The sequence below is a fragment of the Zonotrichia albicollis genome, chromosome 16 (assembly GCF_047830755.1).
Source record: "Zonotrichia albicollis isolate bZonAlb1 chromosome 16, bZonAlb1.hap1, whole genome shotgun sequence".
Taxonomy (NCBI): Eukaryota; Metazoa; Chordata; class Aves; order Passeriformes; family Passerellidae; genus Zonotrichia; species Zonotrichia albicollis.
The window spans coordinates 4079253-4091312 of NC_133834.1; the positions used below are offsets into that span (position 1 = coordinate 4079253).

Consider the following 12060-nt stretch of genomic DNA (forward strand, 5'->3'; position numbering starts at 1 on the left):
AGGAGATCCACTTCCCTCATTATTTCAGTATCTGATATTATCACTGCACACAAAATTCCCCACTGCACAAGGGACTTTGCCCCACTGTGTAAAAACACAGCACAAAAGACAACAGGCAAAGTGCATTCTCAGGAGTTAAATGAAAGCCTTTTCAGACCCATTTTAAAGATGCAATTGAGTAACACTTGAGCAAATACTTTGATTAAGTCCATCCATTAAGCAATAATTTCCTAGAATTGTCAGGTGCAGCTGCTTTCCCCGGGGCACCAGAATGATCAGCCCAGGTTTGCCCACCCTGGCCCCCAGCACAGGGCTCCGATCTGGGGTGTGATAACGCTCCAGAACCGGGTACAGCACTTTGCTTGCTCAGGCAGGTGGGGAAGCTGGAAAGTGGCCACAATGCTGCAGTAGGAGCAGTGCTGAAGGGCAAGGAAAAGGGAAGCAGGGACTAATTTGGGAGGTTTATGTGCCTTTAGCTCCTCTGTAATTCCAAAGCTGGTCTTAAGTACAAATTTAAATAATACTGTGAACTGGGCAATAGTCCTTCTGAGCGTACAAAACCCCCAAACGTCCTATGAACAGTCGCTTTTCTGTCCCAGGTTTGGATTTCACTGTTCAATTTGCCATTTCTAAACTGTAATCACAGATTACCAGCTAAAGAAGCAGCTGCAGTGAGCACTGTTTACACACAGAGGGGATGCTCAGCCCCACAGTTCTGCTCCCTCTCTGTCTGAACTACCTGTGACAGCTCAGCTGGGTCGCCACATCCAGCAAACAAAGAACACAACACTGAAGCTGCTTCTCCATTTGGCTTTGTGCTTCTGCTACAGGATAATTAATACTCTTTAATATGATTTTCCAACATGAAAATATTCCAGGTTATGCACTGTTGATAGATGCTCTTAAGCATTTTGGGAGTGGGGAGGGAAAATTAGGATTCCAAGCTATTCATCAAATTTATGTCACATTTCTTGGGCAATTCAACATAATCTACTGAACAAACTGCAATAGATCTACAGCAATTTTAGATCTATGACTTGAACCTTCTAAATTCTGTATTGAAAAAATAGGCCATAGGGGAAAGAAATGGCCTAAGAATAAAAATAATCCATTTGATTCCTGTTGAAGTCAAAATTGTCATCATGAACTATACCTACCTTAAAAAATATCTTTCAAACTACTCTGCTTTCTCAGGGCATATTCTTGTTTCATTTGAAGAAATATAATTATATTTTTATGTATGACCTTTACAACCCCTTTGTCTCAGCTCAATAACAACTTCCTGGTAATTTCTTTCCACACAACATTCAATCTTACTGCAAGAAAACCGTAATAGAAACCTCCAACAACTCACATAAACAATGGCAATTCTGCCAAATGTTGAACTTCAGATTTTCCACCTCTCAAATTAATATTAGATTTGACTTTTAGGCAGTTGAATGTGCAGAAAGCAGAGGCAGACTAAGGTACTGAAAACACTTCATTTTAGGGGCATTAACTGAGTTTAAGTCAAGCATTACTCAGTTAAGTTACAGATAACCGATATTTAATTATCACCCAATTATCACCAAGATTTTATACTTGTGTATGTTAACTTAGCAGAGGCTTATAATTGTTAGGGCTTTCACAATGCTCAAACCACCTTTTTAAATGAAAAATAAATCTGTGAACTTCTATAAAAAGTCATGAGGAAAAACTAGCTTTAGATGTTGTAAGTTTTTAATCATTCTTTGTGATCAAAAAGTGATTTTTCTTTTCTGAAATGATTCCTTATACTTACAGTTCTCACATGTGACCAGAATGGCAGTATGAAAAAGCTGCTGTTAATCTTACTCACTGATAATTCCTGTTTTACTGCAAGCCTTGTGAACTGGCTCACAGAACATGCAATTACTGAAAGAGCCCAGGGTACCCAAAACAAGGCTGAAGCTCCACAAACCCTCTCAGCAAACGCTGACTTTGGGGTTTTCCTTTCCTCCTGCTCCCCATCCTTGTCCCCATTCTGCCCTTCACAACTGTTCCCAGGGCTGCACTGTGAATGTGACTGGGGAACTAATCCAGGTTGGGAACAGAAAAAAAAGAAATAGAAATAAGGGAATAATTAAATCAAATCAGCTTCCTGATTCAGTTCAGAGAGTCCCAGAAATAGCTGCAGGAACAAATCCACAGGGCCAAGGTGAGTCCAGGGAGGCAAAAGCAGAGTGGATGGAGCAGCTTCAGCAAATGTTGCTGCTCAATCTCACCTATGGTACAATTACTAAAGAAAAAAACTGATAAACATTTCAGAAATTCTAAATGTCAAGCATCCACTATTTCAATTAAATACTGCTTGTCTGATGAATAATCTGAAAAAAAATACCTACAACAATATTTTTGCCATTTGCTCTTTCTACAAAAAAGACATTCTCTTTACTGTCAAGCAAAATACCTGTAAAAGTGTGCATCACATGAACAACAAAGGGGTACTAAAAGAGGAGATTTCTTAATATTCAACTCTTCTTTTTATTCCTTCCATAACCACACACAGCTGAAGACCACTTCCTACACTCCAGCTTTTTGAAACCATGCTGAAGTGATTATAATGTATGGAAAGCTTCCACTAAAATTTCTCTCCATGCCCAAAATCACTGTTATCATGCCACTGCTTATCTGTTTTACTTTCTAAAGTGGCTTGTCATTTTCAGCAAATGCCAATATTTAGGTTTAAAAAAGGTAATTAGAGAATATTATTAGAATTTGCTATGAAAGCAGGAATATAAAACATAATGTTTTAGTATCTAGAAGGTCAAAACTGTGCCAAACTCTACAAAGTTATTCACATATTTTATCATGGTCTTATTGCATATTTCTAAACATTAATTATAAAAACCTCATGCAGCTGTAAGTGTGGCTTCTGTAATTACCACATTTCTGGAACGCTTTAAAAATAAATGCACTTAGAGAAACAATTATAAATAAATGTTCAAAACAAAAGGTAAAGTTGTAGCAAAACAGAGCAACCTGCTCTTCATGCTGAATTTTGAAAACATGACGCTGCCAAAACTGCTGTAGCATGTGCCATTCAAAAATATTAGATTATGGTTGATTAGTACCATTAAAAATTATCATTAACACAAATGAGCTTCCTAGCAGAGCAATATATCAGGGGTCAGTGCAGAAATCTCAGACTCAGGGCAAGAAACCAGAAAATACCCAAGATCTGACTTTAGTGTCCACAGTGAGTGATTATCGATCTGCCAAACACAAGGCTCAGACCCTACATTTCCATAGAAATACTGGTTCATAGTTAATAAAATTATATTGCATCCCTACAGAAGTTTTCTGTGATTCACTGTCATCTTTCACCTCAATTAAGAATTTAAGATGTAAAGTACATGAGCCATATACTTCAGTTATTGGGCACAGCTGGCTCCATTAAACTACAGAAAGAAGCAGGCACCCACTGCACGAAATACAGGCAGGAATTTCAAAGGTTCCAAGAAATTCTGAACTTGCTCAGTAGGTATCACCCAAACATAGGCAGAAGTTCATAAAACAGAGCCCTAAAATATTTTGACTTGCTATACAGAGTTCAGTTTCAACTGAAGTTGCACAAAATGTCCACTTGTGTCCATGAGTAAATTCAGCTTTTGCAGTGAGCACAGAGAAGAGGCCTGGGACTGTCCAGTGTGGAGCAGCCCAGCTCTGCCAGGCAGGAGCTGTGGCCAGAAATAAGGGCAAATGCATCAGAAAAATACACAGATAATAGATAGATAGATAGATAGATAGATAGATAGATAGATAGATAGATAGATACATACATACATACATACATACATACATACATAATCTCTCCAGAAAAGAAAAATCCAGGCAGAGGAGGAGCCCTGGTCATGCACAGCATGATCTTTACACTAGCAGGATTTTCACCATAGTAAATTAAATTAAGCTTCCCTGCCAGTTTGTTTTCTGGGCATTAGTACCTGCTCAAGAGCTGGATTAGGACCCTTCAAGGCCTTACAGCATTCAGGATGTGTAAACAAGGGAAAAGGAACCCAGAGAGAATGTTCATCTAAATTTAATATCTCTATGAATACATAATTTAGTACATCATATAGTAAAATTGAAGAACTAAATCTTGTAGTTAACATTGTTTCCAAAAGAATTTAGAGCCTGCATACATAATTAGGTGAAGATGACATCTGGTTCTATAGCAGAAGACACTAATTTGAGAGAAATCAATGAGTTTATGCTGAAAGACTGGAAACAGGCATTAAACTAAACATGATTTTTTTGTGTTGTCCCTCCTATTAATTTCTATTAGGTTTAGATTTATTCTTTTTTTCATTTATTTATGCATGTAACAAAATTCATTGCAAAATTCTGCCTTTGGGATCTATTACAAAATGTAGCTCCATTTCCATATCAAATACAAAGAGCATTATACAGAAGATTTAATGGGGCTTCCTGGTGGAAGGGATGGGTCTTAGAAAGATCAGCAAACAAAGTTTAACCAGCTCACTAAATGTAGCTCCAGTGATAAGACATGGATCAACTTGGATAAAACAAAACCACTTCGTATTTCACACACCTCTGCAAATAAATGCTGGGAAATGTTAAAATCACTACTTTAGGAAGCTAATCTTAAAGCATATTAAATTATGGTGTTCCTACTTCTTTCCATAAGTAATAGGGCCCAAAGAGGATTAGGAATAACTCCAGAGGAAGATAAAGCATGAGTGTGGACTAGAGAGGAACACTGAGTGTTAATTTAGCCAAGGAAGGGAAAGCATTTGTGGCAATATCATGGAACAGCCACTTGGATTCCACCAACTGACTTGAAGACAGCAAAAAACCAGAACCACACAAATTTTCTTTGGAAAATTAAACGGCTTCCATGTTAGAATTGTCAAGAAATAGGAAAGAGGGAGTTACCTGTTGTGAAAAAGATATATGCATAAAATCAGGGCTGCTCCCTGCTCCAGGACTGGAGCACACGGCTCAGTGGAATAAACAGGGAATTAAAACCACTACAGCAACTTCCAGCTCAACTTCTTTAGTGAGTAAAAGCAATTACTTTAATATTAAAGTGTCTCTTCTCCTGTAGTATTTAATTCCTTGAAACTGCAGAGAATAGGAATTTAAACCTAAATAGTTGGAAGAATTATAAAACTGAACTAGTAGTTTATTCCACAGAACAAACACAGCTGAAATGATCTTTGATGTAACATGCAAATTCTGGAGAAACGTTTCAAAACATTGGCAAGATTTTTCCAAGCATCAAAAACAACTGTGATGTTTCCTGTAAAACTCTGCAACCACACTGGAGCAAGGATGGAAACACAGGAGAGCAGCAGCCCTGTCAAGAGCTGCATGTGAAAGACAGCAAAATTCCCTGGGTAAAAAACTGCAGAGCAGATCAATGTGTCAATATTTAATGCTGAAACATGCAAGGAGCTCCTTGTTCTCCCATATCCACACAGCCCAAAAAGTCCAGAATAATTTTGCACTGCAAACACTCAGTATCACTGCCTGTTAGTAAGGGTTAAACAGAACAAACCCCATGACCTGAACCTTCCAGGAGTGCACTCTGACACATACAGACATCCATCACAAACACAAGGCATCAGCAATTAACTCACATTATATAAATAACAGTGGAAAACTGATCGCTTCATACACTGCAGGTCACCAACAATGTGTAAATATTTTCAAATGGCTTAAGGGCAACCAGAGGGCAAACACATCACCTTAGAGTTTAGCTGGGAAGCATCGTATTACAGGCTCATGAGATTATTACAAGTGGTGGGGGGTTGGAGAGGCTTTTTTGTTTCGTTTTAAAGATGTGAAAAAGACGATCTGATACTCTAAAATTGGAGGAAATTCTACAAGGAAAGAAACCAACTGAGATCTTCCATTGCATATTTAAAGTGCCATTTTTTCAAGACTCTCTACAAAACTGAAATTCACTGGGGAGAGAAACGAGCATTGCTCAAGACCTCATTAGAAAAGTATTTCAAGAAAGAACATTGCCTCGGCGTTCTTAACAAAATAACATTGCAAAAATTTAAGTTACAGACTTTAACAGCCTTTTCTTACCTTACAGGAATAAAAAATTCAATTTAGATATTACCAAAATAACAGTAAAAATACTTAAGTGCTACTATAACTAAAAGTGAATCATCAACTATATAGATATTTGCCTGAGAAATTAATGGGTCCATGATTTGCTATGGGCATTCTCTTCTATGGAATATAAAAATACCATTTGTACTAATTTTTCCTATTAAAAGACTAAATTGCATTTTACAGCTTTCCAGCTATCCCTTTTTAGTGACAAAACAATACAATACAATTAATTTTCAGACAGTTGTGTGGTAATTTTCAAGCCACAAAATGAACAATAGGAAGGCTGCAATTTGTCACCTGGTATTTTGTTGGTTCTGTAACCAATTTAAAGGATTAGACAACATCAAATCGGATAGGTGTGCTGGCCTCAGTTTTTTTAAGCTTAAAGATCCATCCCTCTTCCAGATTTTTAAGTAATTAAAATCAGCACTGCAATCTGAGGAACGTCTGTGGATCCCTCCTGAAGCAAGGGCAGAGTTCTGGACTCACCTACAGAACCCCTTCGCAAGCAAGGAGTCACCAACTCCCTTTGCCTTTGCTATATCTCAAATTGAACAAGGAAAATTTCCTTCCTATAAACACTCAGTGAAATGTTTTGCTGAAAGGCAATATCTTCTGAACTTGAGTTTATCCTGTGACCTTTTCTAGCTTCCCTGCATCTGCTCATTTCTTTACCTCCACTTTCTTTGTGCTACAATCAATCTGATCTGATCCCCACCATGTCTTCTGCATTTTGCCCTTGCCCACTTCACACTGAAATGCAAATTCATTCCTAGATTGTTGTCATCTACAAGCCCCTGATTTCCCCCGTTATCAGCACACTACCAGGCAGAACCATTGCCAAGCAGCAATGACTCGCTGCACATATTAATCTCAATTTAGTCTCTTTAAGTTTGAAAAAAGTATTTTAAAACATGCAAAATATTTATATGTAAGGTAAATAAACCAGGAATTTCTCATAAAGTAGTATCAGAGCTTTCCAGTGAAGACTGAGGATGGCGTTTTGAGTGTCAGCAAATTGTAAGCAGCAATAATTCAATTCTATATTTATCATTTTTTCATCACATTATTATTGAGTTAGGATTGAGTAAGGAAAAAATTAGTGCTAAGTTCAGATGAAACACTCACTGTTGATCATAAAGTAAGCTCTTACATCTTGGAAACATGAATTTTCCCTCCCATCTCACACCTCTAGCCCCAAGATCCATTTTTTAATCACATGTTGCCAACTAATATTTATGTAAACCCCTGAGGTCCCTGGATTGGGGCCATCGTAGCCCCTTCACTGTCCTTGCAGAAGTTGATGCAATTTATTCGTTTATATTTCTCCATAAATGTAAAGAACCCTAAGGCAGAAAGCTAATTTCATTATTATCTTCAAATGCAAAGTCCAGTGCCAGCAGGTAGCAATCAGCAGCTTCACACTCCCACAAATCCTTGGTTACCTCACTCTACAACAAACACTTTTAACAAGTTGTTTTCTGCAGTGATACCAAACTCAGGCATTGCCCTGTCTTCTTGCTTGTTGAAACCACTCAAAACCATAAATTCTCATTTCATTTACACCAACTTTAGCAAAACCACTTACTCAGATGTAGAAAAAGTTTGTTATTTGTTCAGCCCCACCTTCAAATAACCCCATGCAGGGTCAAGGAGCTTCAGTCTCAGGCACCTTCTGACACTGTTTTGTCACATGGAGTCATTTGACTTTGTGTTCAGAGGCCAGCAGAGTTCAGCTCCTCCATCAGGTGACTTTATAAAGTCAGGAATTCCCTCACATCTGGTGTTCCATGTGTTCACCGGGGCTCTGAGCTTCTCCTTGGCACAAACAAGTTTAACCACCTCTACTGCACCAAAAGGAGGGAATGAAAAGTGGCAAAAACAGGCAAAGAATTTTCAGACTTCCTGTATTTCCATTGACCAGTAATATATATTTTTGGATGATTCTCTCCATGATGGTACACTCAAACCCTTGGGAAAGGAAAATGACTGCCTGCTTGGGGAATTTCTTCTCTCCACTTCTCCTCAGGATTGCTCTGATTGCAGAACAAAGCACTCAGCTCAGGTGAACAGATTCACTGCCTGCAAACAAAGCATCTTCAAGATCTCCATTTTTCAAGACATGTTGCTGCCAAAGTCTCATGATTCTTTGTCAGGGATGAATTAATTTTCTTGTCAGATTACACTCTTCAGAGGAAATCTTTCTCTGCACAAATATATTTGTGTCCTTTGCTGAGATGTAACAGTTTCATCTAATTTTGTTACTTGAGTAGAACAAGTGCTTTCATTTTAAACCCTGTGATATTTTAAATATTAATAAAATCAACATTTTGCCAAAAACTATTCATTCAAAACTCAACTTTGCGCTACTGCATTCAAATAAATAAAAAGCTTTTCAAAGAAAGAGGTGAGAATCCCCCTATAATTATACATTTTGAAACTTGTTTGGGCTTCTGATTTACCTTATCTCATTTTAGCTTTTATTGGTCTTTTCCTGGACTGTCAGCACACTTAATAACAATATTTTAATTTTTTTTTTTTTAAAGCAGAAGTGAAGTCTGATGTAACACCCAAACACAAACAAGTATTTTGGTTCATTATTTAGGGACAAATAAGAACAGTGTTTAGATAATTCAGAAATTTTTGTCCCCAAGACTCCACAAGAGATTTATCCAAGGAATACTCTGGAGCATCACACTCTTCCTCACCCAGACCCTCCAGCATTCAGCACAAAACTTCACAAGGCAATCTATGGAAACAAACAGAGCCAGAGCCAGTGACAGCAAAGCACTGTTAGAACTGACATTTTCCCTTGCTCCAGTGGTATTTCCTGCTGTGCCTCACTTCTCCACAAAATGTGTTCCCTGGATCTTTTTTGCCAAGCAATTGTATTTTTAAGAGATCAGAAGTTGCTCAGAAACAGCCTTGCTTTTACCACTAACATTTCAGAAGACAGACAGAAATAGGATAATCTTCTCCCCAAAAATGTTTCTCTCTGTGTGATGTCAAAACTGTAGAAATTTAGCACAGGATGACATTTGCACACAATAATTTTATCTTACTTACTAAACTAAAACCATATGTATTTTCATACCTTCTCATCCCTCACTAAAAGTTATAGAGGAAATAAAAGAACCCACTAAACTAATGTGTGACAAAAATCACACCAATGGCAAAACTGAAGAAGTTACATTCCCAAAAATACAAAACTTTTGAAGTTGGAGGGGATTTTTTTTAATATCCAGGTTGCAGATTAAAAATCTGGTCCATCTGCTGTTTAACATATTTGATGTTTAACTTTTTACATCCTCTTGGAAAGGACCCACAGATGGCTAATTTGATAACTCAGAGAATTTTGAATGAATACATAGATTAAAAGCTTCCATGAACTTAAGGTACCATCAAAAGAAAAGAACTATTTTTCTTGAAATAAATCTGAGTCTTGAGCTGACACATGACCTTACTTTTAGATGTATTCAATCAAAACCACCCTAGGACATGAACACTCCTTTCCCTGGTCCTGGGGGTTGCTATTTGTGCCACAGTAAGAATGTGGTGAATTGTTACTTTTCAGTTCTATTCCTATAATTAAAAAAAAATAAAATCAAGCTTTCCTTATATTTTTCAAGACTTGGTCTCTTTACAACAAAGCAGTTTGTTCATCATGTCTTGACACTCGAAGAGCCTTAAAAAAGCAGCACAAAGGAAAATGAAATATAACATGAAATTATACAAATAAAGGGAAAATATCCACTTGACAACCTGGTTACAGAAAAATAGAGGTACAGAGAAATCCTTCATTAGTGCTTTGCCAGTGGCAGAGCTGGTGAAAGGCGTCACACTGGCTTGGTTGAAGGTCAAGGCTCCTTCCTGGAGGGCCTGGGGTGTTTTCTAGCTCTCCTGCTAACTGACCTGCCAGCACAGCCCAGTAAGCTCCATTTTCTCTTATTCTCCAGTATACTAAAAGCTTTTCTAAGGAACAGTTCTAATTCCATACTGTGTTCAGATGTGAAAAAAAATCAATTTGAATTCTATTTCACAATAGAGTCAAATCATCAATTGCTGTCACAATATTGGACCTTCATGAAAAACAGGAGAGATACATATGCATCAAACCAACACGATCTGAGATTTTCACTTATAATTACTCATTATTTTTAACTAAGGATCTGAAAGAAAATGTGTTCTCTGATTTTTGCTTACTGAACTTGGAACTGTATCAAAACAAGGTAACCCCAGAGCAGCATCCTGTTTCTTGAACTAGGCCAAGGATAAGCCAGGGAGTGGAGTCTCAGAACCTTAATTGATAACAAACAATTGTTTATGGAACAGTCACCCAAGCAGGCAATCCAAACACCAAGGAGTAATTTTCCCAACACTTAAGAATGGAAAAAAAATCTCCTTTTTCACGATTTTAGGAAAATAAAGTAAACCCACCCCACCACCTGTCTCCTGATTCCAAGCAAAGCTTTGCAGGAAACCAACAAAAAAAATAAAATAGGATCAATCTGCCGCTCTATTTAAGAACACACAGGTGCTTCTTCTCAATGTTTTAGGATCTGTAAAAGAAATTAAATTTAAGAGAGTCTTGGTAACAATCATACAGGAAAATAAGGTAAAACCAAGGCTTGTAGGAGGGAGTCCTTCACAAGAAGTTTAGAGAATAAGGAGTTTACAAAGATAATCTAGAAAGAACATGCTTGATTTTCTCTCAAATACAATTAGTGATTACTAAGGTGCCAAAATTATTCTAGGTACAGAAGGCCATGGCAATGTAAATTGCTATACACTGCCCTGCCCTAACTTATGTCACTAAAAAATTGGCCTAAACTTTCCTCCATCAACAACAAAATGATTCCTTTATTTGCAGTGTTGGATTGAAAAACTATACATAAATTAGGAATACTACCTGGTCTCACTCCATCTGACTCTTTCTTTCACCATAGACCAAGAGCAGAGGAGAAGTTCAAGAACAAGGGAGCTGACACAAAGTGATCTTAAAAAAGGCTTTCACAGCCAATGGGCCCACTGCACACACAGAATAAAACTAACTGAAAACAAATGAGGAACGGGGAAGGTTGGCTATTGGTTACCACAAGCTGACAGTTTGCAGAAATTATTTGTGCTATAAGTGAGTGGATAGGAAAAAAATAATGTGAAGTTGGCTGTTTAAATAAAAAAATAAAAACAGTCAAGCAGCAATGTGCAAAAAAAAAAAGCTTCAGTGAGTGTTGAAGTCATTTAAGACTCTAAGGCTATCTGGAAATACAAAAATGTTCTCTGACACGTGATATTGTATTAAATTCTATTTTAGCCATACTCACAAGTTACTCCAGTGTTTTTAATAGAACAATGCAGGGTTGTTCCTGTATATTCAAGAGAGGATATAAGAACATCCAAAATGAAAACATTTTGAGCTGAAATACTGCTAGCAGAACAAATCTATTAGCATTTATAATGCGCCTTACATTACATATAAACACACAGTTATAACTAACATAACCAAATAAAATTGGAAATGAGCTGATGGAACTCTTAGGATTCATCTTCTACTAAAGTAAATTAAAAATATGCAAATTTAAAAGGTACAAGTAACTGTTGTGGTAACAAAAAAACAATCACATTTTCCTCAATATGAGATACCTTTCATAATTTCTGGGGCAATTTTTTACTGTATTAAAGGAAAGGATCTGAGAAAATGGTTCACCCTCCCCAGGTGTCCTTTTCTCCTCCTTTTCTTTGTACTCTGATGGGAGCTTTCGGCACTGCAGAGGAACTGGAGGAACTGTAATGACTACAGAGCGTTTGCACAGTCCCAGAGCTGGGCAGGGCCTCTCCCCATCCTCCAACCCACCCTGATGCTATCCAAGGAAATCTTCAAGTTTGCTTTGGAGCAGATGAACCACCATTAAAAAATAAATCAAATATATATACATTTCTAAGAAGCTGATT

At 37.4% G+C, this 12060-nt stretch overlaps 1 protein-coding gene across 2 annotated transcripts in view; it reads right to left on the bottom strand.

Annotated features, from left to right (window-relative positions):
• SDK1 (sidekick cell adhesion molecule 1) overlaps positions 1-12060 on the bottom strand; it is a 382650-nt gene that overhangs the window by 342665 nt on the left and 27925 nt on the right. The window lies entirely within an intron of this gene.